At 51.9% G+C, this 14,235-nt stretch overlaps 1 protein-coding gene across 3 annotated transcripts in view; it reads left to right on the forward strand.

Annotated features, from left to right (window-relative positions):
• The window catches only part of PRKCA (protein kinase C alpha), a 429,630-nt gene that overhangs the window by 311,613 nt on the left and 103,782 nt on the right, over positions 1-14,235 (forward strand).

The following is a 14,235-nucleotide window of genomic DNA, read 5'->3' on the forward strand; positions in this document are numbered from 1 at the left end:
TGCTCGGCCGGCAGCAGCTCCACGAGGGGAAGAGGGAGCGAGCCGGGGGCCGGGCTGAAGGCGTCTGTCCTGCTGGAGTCACCACGGTGCCTGGGCCCTGCGGACTTCACACATCTCCCAGAAAACTGGCCTGGGCACCCCAGTGTGCCCAAGTACTCAAGGTCGTACAAAGTCACAAGCCCCGAGTGGTCTGGGCTATTGAGAGCATTGCCATTGTACTCGCCCCAACAGGGAAGCCCTTTGATCAAAATGCGGTTGATAGGCTTGGAGGAGGGAGACCGTGGATGATCCGGAAGTTTAGTGGCGGGGAGGGGGTTGGGGGCTGTGATGACCTCGGGATAACTCCACCTCAACAGCAGCAGTCAGTGAGGAGCTGTATGCTGCTGCTGTCTGAGGTACGGGGCTAGAACTTTGCACAGTTGATCTGTTTAGTCCTCACGGCAACCCGGTTGTTAGCATCCTTTTTCAAGAAGAGGAAACTGAGGCACAGGGAGATTGGTAACTTGCAGAGTTGCAGGTTTGCTAAGTGAGCAGTCAGGATCCAAACCTAGGCTTGAGGCTGCAAGCCCCGTGCTTCCCGTTCCCATACTGGATTCCCTACCGGCAGGACAGGAAGCTGGCTTCTCAGAGCTGCAGCTGGGGCCCTGCTGGGGCACGGCTTTTCCTTTAGTTCCCCCACAGCCCCCTGTGGGTGCCTCAGTACATGCAATCAAGTCATCCCGGAGTCTTGTCGACCAGGAACCCCCACGGGCTCGGGACAGCTTGGCCTCTCCTTCCGTGACTTAGGTGTAACGCCCAGATGTCAGCCTTGTCTCCTTGCTCCTGGGACTCCGTTATGGACCCCTGAATACTCTGTCTTTGACAAAAGCATTTGTCTCATTTGGTCAGCAGAGGCTTTGTGTTTAGGAAGGTTGAGCTATTTAATGGTATTTATTTGTAAATGACAGAAGACATGGAAGAAAGGCTGGCGGGTTCTGTTTAAGAGAAAGGAACGGGCAAGGAGAGTTCCAGGAAAGGTTACTTTGGGAAATACATTCGAAATTCTTTCCTTTGACAAATAAGCAGATTTTCTACCCAATGTTGGCCTCTCTCGGGGAAGAAGACGAAGCAAGGGACTGAGAGGTGTTGCTAGGAGGGGCCACACAGCGTGCCCTGGATCACTTTAGGAAAAACCACCTGTGTAACTGTCAAGCTGGAAGGAACTGGGGCTGAAACCCCTGCCATCGACACAGAGTCCCTTCGGACTTCCTGTGTCCTAGAGAAGTTCTTCTGTTTTCCCAAAAACCATCCCTGTTGGACCCTTGCACGTGGGGGATGCAGCCCTCACCCCCGTCTCCGTTTGATTGGGCTGCTGCGATCCAGGGGTCCCCTGCCTTTCTCGTGGCTCTCTGCCCGGAGGAAGGAGGCCTTCCTGGGAGCCCTGAGGACATCCGCGGTGTCACATCCTCCCCCTTGTTTCTCTCTCTCTTCTACGGAGGCATTTGTCAGAGCCGTGTGTCGGGGTGGCAAGCAGGGAGGGAGCCACTGAGGAGACAATTGCTGGCAAACAAAGCCCTCGCAGGCCGTGAGGGATGGAGCCGCGGAAAGCAGACCTCGTAGTGGGGGACACTCCTGTGCTTTGCCTTTATTTCCACAGCGACCGCTGTTGGCAGTAGAATAGGCATCCCAGGTGAATAGGCAGAGTTTAATCACGGGGCTCGCCCGTGCCCCTCGCAGCTCCTTGTAAGGCCAGAACGCCTGGACAGGCTTTAAATGTCGAATTGTCACCCGTTGTGTTTCTGGATAAAGCAGAACACGCGCTGCATGCTGGACGTGCCCCATGCCTTCTCCTGGAAGAAAAGCCCTAAATCACATGGTGCTGCCCGAGGCTTTTAGTCTCTTCCGTAAGCTGCAAGAGGCTTGCAGGTAGGAAACTGCGCAGAAAGGCACAGGTGCCCTGGCCAGGGTCACACACAGTGGAAGAGAAAGGCCAGATCCCATCAGGTCCAGGCTCACGCGTGCTGATCGCACCAATGCCGGCAATTGACCTTGAATCAGAATCGCAGAACCATGTAGCAGACCATACCCATCACTGAACTGGACATGGGCTTTCCATGTGTGCAAGCAAACCAGTGTGACTTACAGCCGCTGTTTAGGTCAAGTCCCTAGGAAATGAGCCTAAAAAGATTTTGTATAGATAACAGCTCAACTCCCGGAGTGCGGGCTCAGCAGTGCTGTAAGAGTAATGATGCCTTATTCATTCAGGCCGCTGTATAGCTGGATGCCTCAGACCGGGTAATTTACAAGTGATAGGCACGCATTCCTCGCAGCTCTCAGCTCTTGGCTGCACAGCTGGCACCTCTGGCCATGTCCTCGTGTGGTTGGAGGGGCAAACATTCCCTTTCAGCTTTTTGGCAAGGCACTCAGCCCATTCATGAGGGCACAGCATTTAATGACTTCATTTCCCAAAAGGCCCTACCACTTTTTCTTTTTTCTTATTAATTTGAAAGAGAGAGACAGAGGGAGGAAGGGAAAGATTCAATCTGCCTTCCATCCTCTATCTGCTGGTTCACTTCCCAAGTGTTCACAACAACTAGGCCTTGGTTACACTGAAGCCAGGAGCCAGAAACTGAATCTGGGTCTCCCATGTGGGTGTCAGGGACTTAAGTACTTGAGCTGCTGCCTCCCAGGGCGCACATTAGCAGGAAGCTGGAATGGGAAGTGGAGCTGGGCCTCTAACAGGCACTCTGGGATGGGTTGCGGAAGTCTCAAGTGGTGTCTCAACCACCACACCAGACGCCAACCCCTCCTACTTAATACTCTCCGGTTGGGCGTTGACTCAACAGGTGAATTCTGGGGCGACGCCCACTTGCAGCTCTCCGAAGTGATAGTAGCAGCAGCAGCTGGCACTTCTCCAGTGCTTTCCACAGAAGAGCCACTTCCTCAGCTCTTCAGAGCTAAGTGTGCACACCTGTGAGGGCTTGATTTCAGCACCTTCCTAAGTGAAGAAACCAAGGCACAGGAAATGAGGTAACTTGTGCCAGATCACACAGAGGATACGTGTAGTGGTTAAATATTTAAATAGAAGAAGTCGAAAGAAGGTATTTTCATGCTAGGATCAATACAAATTGGAGTCCATTTTACAAACACAGTTGTTTCTGTAAAGGAAATCTAAGTATAGAAAGCAGAGTTCAAAGAAATGGCTGATTAGTAAATGAATATGTCAATGAAACACGGAGTTTAAGGTGGTTTTAGATTTTCAGAAGTCGCGCAAGTATTAGAGTATCCATCTGTCCTTCACCCAGGGCCCATCCTCGCATAACCACAATTTAAGTAGCAAAGTGATCATATTCTCAATAGTACCTGATACATTTATGAAAAACAGGTATTTGTGCTAGCGGCTGAGAATTGGTCTCAAAGAGCCGAAGACTTTGTTGTACCATGAGGAATGCAAAGCAGAGCCTCTTCAGTGGCGTCCCTGCTGGTGTCACCTGCCTGCCCCTCCTCCCAGCTTAGGTACGAATTTGTTGTTGATGACAAGTCGTGCTTATTGTAGTGTCCTGTTCCTAGGATAGCTTTCCCTGTGCTAAGCACCTTTTAGTCATTGTTTCATGGCATCCTCCAACAGTCCCACAAAATGAGTACTATCATTCTCTTCATTTTCTTTTTTTTTTTTTTAAAGATTTATTTATTAATTTGAAAGGCAGCCTTACCAAGAGGCAGAGGCAGAGAGAGAGAGAGAGATCAATCTTTCTTCCATCCGCTGGTTCACTCCCCAAAAAGCTGCAACAGCTGGTGCTGGGCCAATCTGGAGCCAGGAGCTTCTTCTAGGTCTCCCACTCCATTGCAGGACCTCAAGCACTTGGGCCATCCTCCACTGCTTTCCCAGGCCATAGCAGAGAGTGGGATCAGAAGTGGAGCAGCCGGGTCTTGAACTGGCACCCATACAGGTTGCCAGCACTGCAGGCGGCACCTTTATCTGCCATGTCATGGCACCAGCCAGCCCCTTCTTCTCTTTGTTTTCAAGATGACTAAGAAAATTCAGCAAAGGGAAGGAAATTGCTCCAAGTTACAGGGTTAGAAAGTGATGGAGTGGGGCTCGAAGCCAGGGCTGACTTGCTATGCCTATGCTAGGAGCCTCCCAAGTCTCTCGTTAATTAAGGAGTCTCCTTTTGGACAAATACTAAGCCCATAAACATTTGCTATGCCTGCATCCAGCACTCCATGAGGTTTTTTAAGGTTACGGAAAGTATGGTTCTTAAAACCAGGGGAGAAAAGAGTAACCCATGAGAAGGTGGAAGAACAATCCAAGTCCAAGTACAATCAAGGGCCAAATGATGCCATCTGTGAATAGTGTACCACGGGGGGTGCACTGGGCAGGGAATGACCCCTGGAACAGAGGAGGCTGACGGACTGAGAGGCAGAGGCAAGACATCTCCAACTGCGGGATTCAATGGGATGTGAGAAGTAGTCCAGCTTTAATGGGAATGCAGATATAAACAGTGCAGCATAACGAGCAGAGCTGAGGGTCCAAAGGCAGGTGATTGCTTGGAAAATGCATTTAAACCGAAGCCCTCACAGCTGTGTTAATTGCTAGACGAGCTCAATCTCCATTTTCACCTGTGCAGAGTCACTCATGTTGAAATTAATTCCCAGCACAACAGGGAGACTCCCCCAGGAGTCCTGCAGGGATGGGAATCACCTTTCTGAAACCAGGGCGGAGTTTTCTCTCTAGATTGATGCAGTCTTGATGGGAAAAGTCTCGGCTTGCGAGATGGGTGGTTTTTTTTTTTTTTTTTTTTTTTGCCTGTGGGCAGGGATGCTGATGTTATCAGAACAGTTTCACTTTTTTCTTCCTCCAGCCGATGATTTTAATAGGTTTTCTAAATTCTTGTGTGCTCTTTTTATTTGAAGGAGTGGTTCAAAAAAAAAAAAAAAGCCCTCATGGGAACTAATTTTCAATTTAATGTTGTAAGTAAATGGAAAAAATCTCATGTGCTGTACAGCTGTTGCAGGAACAAATCTCTCCCACAAATAGATTACCCTGAGGAAGACCGATTTTCTCAAGGGCTTTGAGTTGCTGGCTTGGGGTAGAGCACGAAGTTCCAAGCTGGGCTCCTGTCCAGGCTCCTTTGCGGCCCAGAGACCCATGCTTGTGTGGCATCTCAGCTCCCCAGGCCTCAGACTCTGTCACTGTGATTAAAGCAGTCGTCTTGTAGGTGCTCTCTCACCTTATCCTGGGGTGCTCACTGCGGAATCAAGGCAAGGAGGCTCGATCGTTCGTTCTTCTATTCCTGACTTCATTATACGTATTGAGCACGTGCCCAGCTCTTGGCCAGGCACAGGGGTGCTAAAATAATCATGAACAGAGCTTGTCATGGAATGTGTGGTTGGGGCTGGGGGGTGAAGGGGGAGTGACGAAGACGTGAAAAGGACTTGCAGAGCAACCACTAGATCCCAGGTGCATTGCGAGCCTGGGTGCCTCGGCCAGAGCAGTGGGGCCAGAGAGGCAGGGGACGCGAGGGCGTTGCAGGTGGTGGTCAGGAAGCTCAGCACCATCCAGGGACTTCCGGGTCTGGGGGAGCGAGAGGAGGGGCGGGCAGGGCTGCCGTGATGACAGCTTTTACAAGCGGCACAGTCTGTAGGCGATCCTGTCGTATGGGCCCCAAGTTAAATGCGTCCTTCTCAGTCAAAGGATTCTGAGTTCAAGCCGGGTCCGTTTTCGATGGGAGCAGAGCAACCACTGCCCGGTCCGAACCTTCGATTTACCCGAGGTTCAGGGTCACAGTGACTGAGGACTTTCGGGGTGGGGGTGGGGCAGGGGGCGGCCAGCAGGTGGCCCCATCCACTGCCTGAGTGCTCTGTGTGTCTGCCTTTGGCAATGGTGGCAGGCTATGGGATATAATAACCAGTTTGGGCTGCCAGCAGGAGACGTTAAATCAAGCTGCTTGTTTAAAGGAAAAAGGTGTTTACAGGAGGTAATTTCTGTAAAATAAAACCTGGACTCTGGGGTTTGGATCCGGTTTAGGATCCGGAAGGTGATGCAGCTGCTGTAACTGGTCCCTCAGGCTGGGATAGAGAGAGGGGCCAGCGAGAGGCTTCCAGTCCTCCAGCTCATCCCACTTGAAGCTGATTAAGGGGTTCTCAAGCAGACCCCCCCCCCACTGCGGTGGCATCCTTTGGTTTGTGAGTAATGCGTCTGGGTGTTGTTCTGAAGGCCAGCCGCCTCCCACGTAATGGGGCGAGTGTCCACGGAGGAGCCTTGATCACTTATTACGTCTGGCTGTAGGATGGTAAATCTCTAATTCCGACGCGTTCTTCTATATTGGTTAGCTGTCACTCTTCTGAAAGAAGACCTTTCTTCTGCTTCCCTCTACATTTATAAAAAAGTATCTGTTTGGGCTCATGAGTTATTTTTCAGTCTTTTTTTTTTTTAATACTCAGACTGTCCCAAAGTTAGCCAAGGCGGGGAGGGGGTGCTTCAAGTTGGCTCTTGCGTCCTTTCACATCACCCCACAGGAATGGTTTTGCTTTTTGGGTCCCACCCTGTACGTCAGTCATTCCTTTGCAGAACCTTGGTTTGGGTTTGTGTGGAGTTTTTAGTGGCAAATAGTCCTTAGAATCCAAGCCTGCACGCTCTGTAGGTGCTCTGTAGACACAGAGGAAACTTTTTAGACAACTTGACCCTGCTGCTCCAAACCGCCCCCCACCGTCTGTATTCTTTGTACATCCTCCCGGGGTGGGGGAGGGGGGTCCCTGGCTCCTGACCGCAGCTGTGCGCCCGTCCTCCAGTGTGGCGCACCAGTCGGGCTGCCTCCTGTGACGCTGGTGTCCCCTCGCAGAGCACTGGTTTGAGTCCCGTTTGCTCTGCTTCCAATCCAGCATCACTGGTAATACCTCCTAGGAGGCAGCAGCTGATGGCTTAAGGACTCGGGGCCCTGCCGCCCTGTGGGAGACCTCGATGGAATTCCTGGCCTCAGCCTTCCCAGCACTGTATGTTGCGGGCATTTGGGGGGTGAATTGGTGGATGAAAGAGATCGCTCTACTCCCGCCCCTTTCTGTTTCCTCTCCCTCCCTCCCCCTCCCCCTCCCACCTAAGACTTTGCCTTTCAAAGAAATAAACAAGCAACCTATGCTTACCTATATGTTTCATGCACATTATGTACAGCAGACGGAGACCTATCACAGCAATACCTCCACCAAGACCAAGCCTACTAAATGAAGTTCAAGATTTTCTTGCAGTTTTTGGAAATCTTGATATCCCACTAAGGGTATATAGCCAGAGTCCTGTGACTTGAACTAAATGTTCAGTGTTCATTGTCAGCTGGACACGTACCACCTTAACCAAGCGAGCTAATGCAGCATCTTGGCTTGTAACAGGGCGCCATAGACTGGGCGGGGCCAAGAGCAGACCTGCATTTCTCATAGTTCTGGGGGCTGGGTGTTCAGTGCTGGAAGTCCCAGGAGAAGGCACTGGCAGATCTGGCGTCTGGTCCGTCTCCATGGTTGCAGGTGGCATCTTCTCATTCTTTCCTCACAACTCTTCTCTCTCCTCTCAAAGGACCCTGATCCCCTCCCAGAAGCCCCGTCTACAAACGCTGTCCTGTTGGGATTAGGGTTTCCCCATAGGATTTGGGGCCAGACATTCAGTCCCTAGCACCTGGGCTCCCCAGGAATGCCACACACTGAAAGGATGTCTGACCTGATGTGATGGCATGGAAGCCCACAGTCCTCTCCAGTGTTCTGCCACAGTCTTACAACCCGAATCTAATCCAGAGAGGAAACAAAGACATCCAGATACCGAGACGTTCTGTGTGGTAACCGGCTGGGCTTTTTTAAAAAAATGTCAATGTGGTGAAAAATAAAAACAGTGAAGGCTACTGTTCTTGATTAAAGTAGGCTAAGGAGACCTGACAACCAAGTGCAATCGACAACACTTGATTGGATCCTGGACCCAAACCAGGAAACAAACAAAATAGCTGTGAAGGACTCTTGGGGGACAGTGGTTGTAGACCAGTTTTTTATCAGTATGAGGTTTCTGGGTGACGCTGTTGTGCTTGGGAAGGGAAGATATTTTAGGGGTCATTTTCTCCAGCATCTGTAGCTTCCAAATCAATCACCAAAAGCAAAAAAAGAAAAGAAAAAAAAAAGGCTCCATGTGGGATGGAGAGAGCATGCATGGAGGCAGAGGCACCAGTGGTGGGATGTTAAGGACGAGTGCACCAAGAGAGGGTGCAGGAATATTCATAGAACTCTTTTTTTAAAAAAAAGAATTATTTATTTTGAAAGTCAGCACTCAGCTGACCCCAGTATGGCTGTCACTGACCGTGTCCTTGGAGCCCCCTGCTGCTCGCCACATGGGACTTGCCATTGCACACTCCCACGGTGGGCCAGCACTGCCCAGGGCCAGGGGACCACTTGTGTTCTGTGTGCCCCAGGAGCTGGTGGGTTGTGCCCATTCTCCATATGCCCAGGGAGAAAAGAAAGAGAACCCGAATGAGTCACACGTGGACAGGCATGTGGACATGCATCTAAGGATAGTTGTGAGTGCAGTATTGGCAAAACTGTTTTTATGATCTAAACAAACATGGAGGTGTTGAAGAATGGCTGGGTGGGGGCAAGCGCTGTGGCACAGTGGGTTAATGCCCTGGCCTGAAGCACTGGCATCCAATATGGGCCCCAGTTCTAGTCCCAGCTGCTCCTCTTCCCATCCAGCTCTCTGCCACGGCCTGGGAAAGCAGCAGAGGATGGCCGAAGTTCTTGGGCCCCTGCACCCATGTTGGGGACCCAGAGGAGGCTCCTGGCTTCAGATCTGTGCAGCTCCAGCTGTTGCAGCCAACTGGGGAGTGAACCAGTGGATGGAAGACCTCTTTCTCTCTCTGCCTCTCCTTCTCTATGTAACCTTGACTTTCAAATAAATGGATAAATCTTAAAAAAAAAAAAAAATGGCTGTGAGGGCCAGTTGTGTTCTGCACTTGCACCCACCTTGGGTACCACCCTGTCTCTGTCCTGGGGGTTCCTGGGCCTACTTTACACACACCAGCTCAGCATTGGTCTGTGTGAGCCTGTCTTTCAAGAAGAGTTCTGTATTCTTAGAAAGCAGCATTGAGGAGCTTTCTGGGCCTTGCTTCTGTGTGAAATTGCTCCTTTAGTTTGGGCATAAACACTCGTAGAGAAAAGTTCCTCACCGCTACTCAGTACAGAGTGCTGTTTGTCCAGATGGCTTTGTTCGCAGAAGTCCCATGGGTCTGTTGACCCCTGCCGGTTCTGGGGGTGATGGGGACCGTGGCACTGCTGCTCCTAGGGAGACACATGATGAGCAAGGGCTCCCGCATTTTGCAGGTGGGGAGTGAGAATGAAGAGTTCAGGGTCTGCCTGATGTCCACGGAGAGGACTGGTGCTTCTCTTTAGCTCAGAAAGCAGCCGTGGCCCTTCCTCATCTTGTGGTCTCTCTCTGTGCCTGGTCTCCTGCCAATGGCAACGTCAGAACACAAGTAGCAGGTGCAGAAAAGGCGGACAGTAAGGGCATACCAGAGACACTGCTGGGATTGAGTGCCAAGGTCCTGCAAGAAGGGAAACCAACATTGGTTAAACACCTCCTGTATACCAGGCCCTGATTGCATGCTTTCCTATATGTGGTCTCATTACAGTAACCCTTTGAGAAAAACGTCATTGCCATCATGACTGTCACCATCATGTAACTGAGAAAACAGGCTCAGAGAGATGCGGCCAAGTGGGGGACACTCTGCCTCCGGGGCCCAGGCGTGCCCTCTCCATTCTCTCACCCAGCTGACCAGCGGAAGATTCTGTGCGAATTCCTGGCCGGATCCCATGAGTACAGATGCGGCCTACACCATTGCTGAAGTGTTTGCAGGCTCCGGTTCTACCCAGCAGTTAATAGTTGAGGCTGCCTTGCAGTGGCTCGGGGCACCAGTAATTACAGCAGCACCACTGGCACCATTGTGGGGGAAGGGTCTGGCAGCAGGGAGTCCGGCTGGGGCCTTCTTGCCTGACAGCGGGGGACCAGAGTGAGCAAGGATGGGTGGGTGCATTTTCACAGTGTCCGAGTTGGCGTGGCGCATGCCCGGATCAGTCCGGTCTCACCCTGCTGTTGCTGCCTGTCCCCTCCTGGCATGGGTTCTACTCCAGCAGAGACGCCTCCTCTTTCTGACAGTCTTGGAAGACATCATTCTCTAGCAGACTCTGCTTTCAGTCTTGATGCTCACCGTGCAGGCGCATCCTTAGCAGAAGAGAGCCGGGCCACACCTCTAACCTGTGGCAGCCTGCTTGTACCCACAGTGGCAGCCTGCGGGTACCAGGGGAGGGCTAGCGTGTTGGCCTGTTCAACTGCAAAGCAAGTGGTCTGGGTCACAGCCAGCAGGTTTGCAGTGGATCCATCTGCTTACACTGTCTTCTTCCTTGGTTGGCCATTCCTGAACATCTGTGTCATGTCCGTGTGACCCTGTCGGCAGCCAGTACCTTGCCTGCCTCCCCAGGCGCATCTCATATGCTCCCCTCCCCTTTACAGTGTGTTCCTATTAGAAAGAAAAGCCCCATGCAGCTTCTACAATGCAGCAGACACCTGTCCACCAGGGCTTCCCCTCGTCGCCTTTGCTTGCGCCATTTGCCTGCTCTCTCAGGAGCATCTTTTCAGCTCTCGGCTCCAGTCACCCTCATGAAGCCTCTGCTGACATCTTACGTCCTGCCTGCCGGGGGCCACTTTCTCTCTCTGCCCTTTCTGACTTTGTTAAGTGATTTCGCCAGCGTGTCTATTTATAAGTTGGTCTCTTTTTACCAGATCAGGAGCCCTCATGCTCAGCCCAGTGCCTCCAATTTGTGCCTAATACATTTGTTTGCTGAGAAAAATGACGTTGCCGATGATGGAAATACACAGTGTGCACAACACAGAAAATTTACAAGGCTCATGCTGTGCTCCTACATCCCAAATCCAAGCGACCCCTGCAGTTCTAGCCCCGTGTCTGGACCACGTTAAATGCTCCTATCTGGGTCTCATTCGTGGAGCCACATGACTGCTGGGATCTTTCTGAGAAACGGGCATCCATCAAGAGACAGGCTGCATCCTCTCCAAGAGACGTGTCGTTATTTACATCCTGACTGTGCTACCTCGTCCTGACTTATTGGTGGCACAGCTAAATGTCAAGTGCGTACTAACTAGCAGCATGCCCTCCTACGGGTTGTTATTCATGCTTGGTTCTCTTTGCAGCGATTCAAACATAGCTTTCCCTGCTGGGTGCTTAGTCACTGGATGTCCGTGGGAGGCAGCAGGATCGGGGCGAGGGGCAAAAGGGTTGCAAGTGTTATTTCCTTCAGGCAGTGTTTGCCTTTATCAAAAGGTCCCTGGACCGCCACACACAGAGCGGCCTGGTTTTTCCAGTTCTGCTTAGGACAAGCCCAACTCCCTGATGCTTTCATATTTTTTTAAGATTTATTTATTTATTTAAAAGTGAGTTACAGAGAGAGAGAGAGAGGTAGAGGTAGAGAGAGAGGTAGAGGTAGAGAGAGAGATCTTCCATCCTCTGGTTCACTCCCCAGATGGGGGGGCGGAGATCTTCCTTCCTCTGGTTCACTCCCAAGAGAGAGAGGAGAGAGAGGTGGGGGGGGGAGAGGAGAGAGAGAGCGCTTCCATCTTCTGGTTCACTCTCCAGATTGGGGGGGGGGAGAGGTAGAGAGAGAGAGAGAGCGCGCTTCCATCCTCTGGCTCACTCCCCAGATGGCCACAACCACTAGGGCTGAAGCAGCCCAACGCCAGGAGCCAGGAGCTAGGAGCTTCTTCCAGATCTCCCACGTGGAGGGCAAGGGCCAAGCACTTGGGCCATCTTCTGCAGCTTTTCCCAGGCCGTTAGCAGGGAGCTGGATTGGAAGTGGAGCAGCCAGGACTTGAACCAGTGCTGATACGGGATGCCAGCCCAGCCCCACAACACTGGTGCCCCGATTCTTGATAGGGGTGTCACCAACTGTCTCCTTTGACTGCAGTTCCTGCCCCGATGATACACTCTTAGAGACAGGCCTTGGATGCCTGCACTCTGAAAAAGGAGGAGCAGATGTCTGGGGCCTCTTTCAAGATTCCCCCATTAGCACACAGAGACGTTGACATTGACCGAGCAGGTCATCCTTGCACAGGATTTTAATTGCTTCTAATAATAGGATTATCATTTCAGCACAAGATTAATTGCCATGAAATTATTGCGAGGAATTTGATCATCTTGTAGAAAGTCAGTGCATAAACCAAGTGAGGAATTTCTTAGAAGCCTGCAAGTGATATTTTTTCAATCACTTCTGTCACAACCGCCTTTAACTCTGTGATGGAGGAGACGGTCTTAGGGGATGCGGATGGAAGAGGAGATCGATGGCAAGTAGATGCCCCCGTCTGGTTCCCTACCAGAAGGTTGGAAAGCTTGGCCCGTGTCTGGGAGTTGGTAGGTTTACCAACAGAAATGTCTCCAAATAAATGCAGATGTCACTTCCTCTCTCATCCATGTCATCCTCAAGGGTAGGGAGGAGTGGTCCAGCCGAGAGCTAGAATAGGCAGAGGCCACCTTGGGGTCCTTCCCAACACTAACCTGCTGTGATAGGCTACCAAGTTTTTTTTCCTTGATGTTTTGTACAGGGTCCCCCCGTTGAGGTGTGTATACATGCTGGGATCACTTGCTGGAAAATGGTGCCGAGAGAAGCGGGGTATTGTGGCAGTTAAGCAACCACTGGCGACCCCTGCCTCCCATGCTGGAGCCCTGGTTCGAATCCCAGCTGCTCCGGGTTTGATCTAGCTCCCTGCTAATGCCCCTGGGAAGGCAGCAGCCGATGTCCCAGGTACTTGAGTCCCTGTCACCTGTGTGAGAGACCAGGATAGAGTTCCCGAGCTCCTAGATTTGGCCTCACCTAGACACGGCTATTGTGAGTGAACCAGCAGATGGAAGATCTCTTTGTGTGTGTGTGTGTGCGTGTGTGTCTGCTTGCCTCTTGTTCTGCCTCTCAAATCTTTTTTTCCTTAAATGGTGCAGAGGAGCATCAGCCTGTGTTCATCTGAGCTCCCAGGCATTTCCACTTGGAGAGATGCAGAAAATACCAGATAAGTTAGCTCCTGCGGTGGTTCTAAAATAGCCGTGTTTGAGCAGAGTGGGCCGCGGCCTCCCGAGCAGCTCGGTGCCACAGCATCCCCAGGGGCCTTTCTGTACCTCCTGTTTCCCTTTGTAATTAACACGAGGCTTCTGGCTAATTAGAGACGGCCAGGGTCCCTTTTCAAACCCAGCCAGGTATTTCCCGCCCCTAGAATAATGGAGAGAGAAGTCGGGCATACTTCCTGTAAAAGCTCTCAAGCTGGGGCCACTGAATCGGCCTGGTTACCTGGGGGAAGTGTTTTTTCCACAGCTTAGACTTCCCAGAGGCAGGAAATGAAGTGGGGAAAAATGCGAAGTTCTCATGGGGAGGGGGCCGGAGGAGAGCCCTTGTCCTGGGAAGCACCATCCTGGCCCCTCTTCCCCTTCGCTGTCACTTTGTCGGAGGTGGGGACGCAGGGCAAGGGAGGGATCCATTTCTCTGGCCTTGGTCGTTGCCTGGGTGACTGGCTACCTGCGGAAGAACTAGGGGCCAACATCAGCCAGAGGCCAGAAGGGAAAGTGCACGTGCAGGGGCTCCGTCCAGCCTCGCCACTGCTTGCTGATAGCCAGCTGCTCTGGGTGACCCCCATCCCCAGCCACGTCAGTCCCCTCCCTCTGTGCTGCAGGGGCTCTGTTCCCCTCCAAACATCTGGCTCCTGCAGGATGCCTGAGAAAAGTCCTCAACCACTTCCAGTGACAGACAAGCTCTGAAGAAGGGATGCTGGGCCGGCTTTGTTTCCAAGGTGATGGAAGTGACCTGGTTTTAGAGGCTACTGCAGCATGGGCTGTGGAGTCGTAGGAGTCATAGGAGTCATGGGAGTCATAGGAGTCATGGGAGTCATGGGAGTCATGGGCTGTGGAGTCATGGGCTGTGGAGTCATGGGCTGTGAGGTCTTGGGCTTGACTCCTGACTCTGCCGCTAACTGGTGCTGAGCAAGCGATGGAGACCGTGACCCTATCGCGATGGAGACGGTGACCCTGGAGACCGTGACCCTATCGGTAGAGTTTTCTTCCAGGCAACCTGAGTCGTAGAGTTCAGTGCCTCGAAGCGGGTGCTCTATTGAGGCATTCATTGGCACTGAGTCCTTCATGGCGTAGCTACAACCACCGTGGGACTCCAGCCACAGTCAGGAAAAGCTAA

The sequence above is a fragment of the Oryctolagus cuniculus genome, chromosome 17 (assembly GCF_051225735.1).
Source record: "Oryctolagus cuniculus isolate XC-2025 breed Fujian yellow rabbit chromosome 17, ASM5122573v1, whole genome shotgun sequence".
Lineage (NCBI taxonomy): Eukaryota > Metazoa > Chordata > Mammalia > Lagomorpha > Leporidae > Oryctolagus > Oryctolagus cuniculus.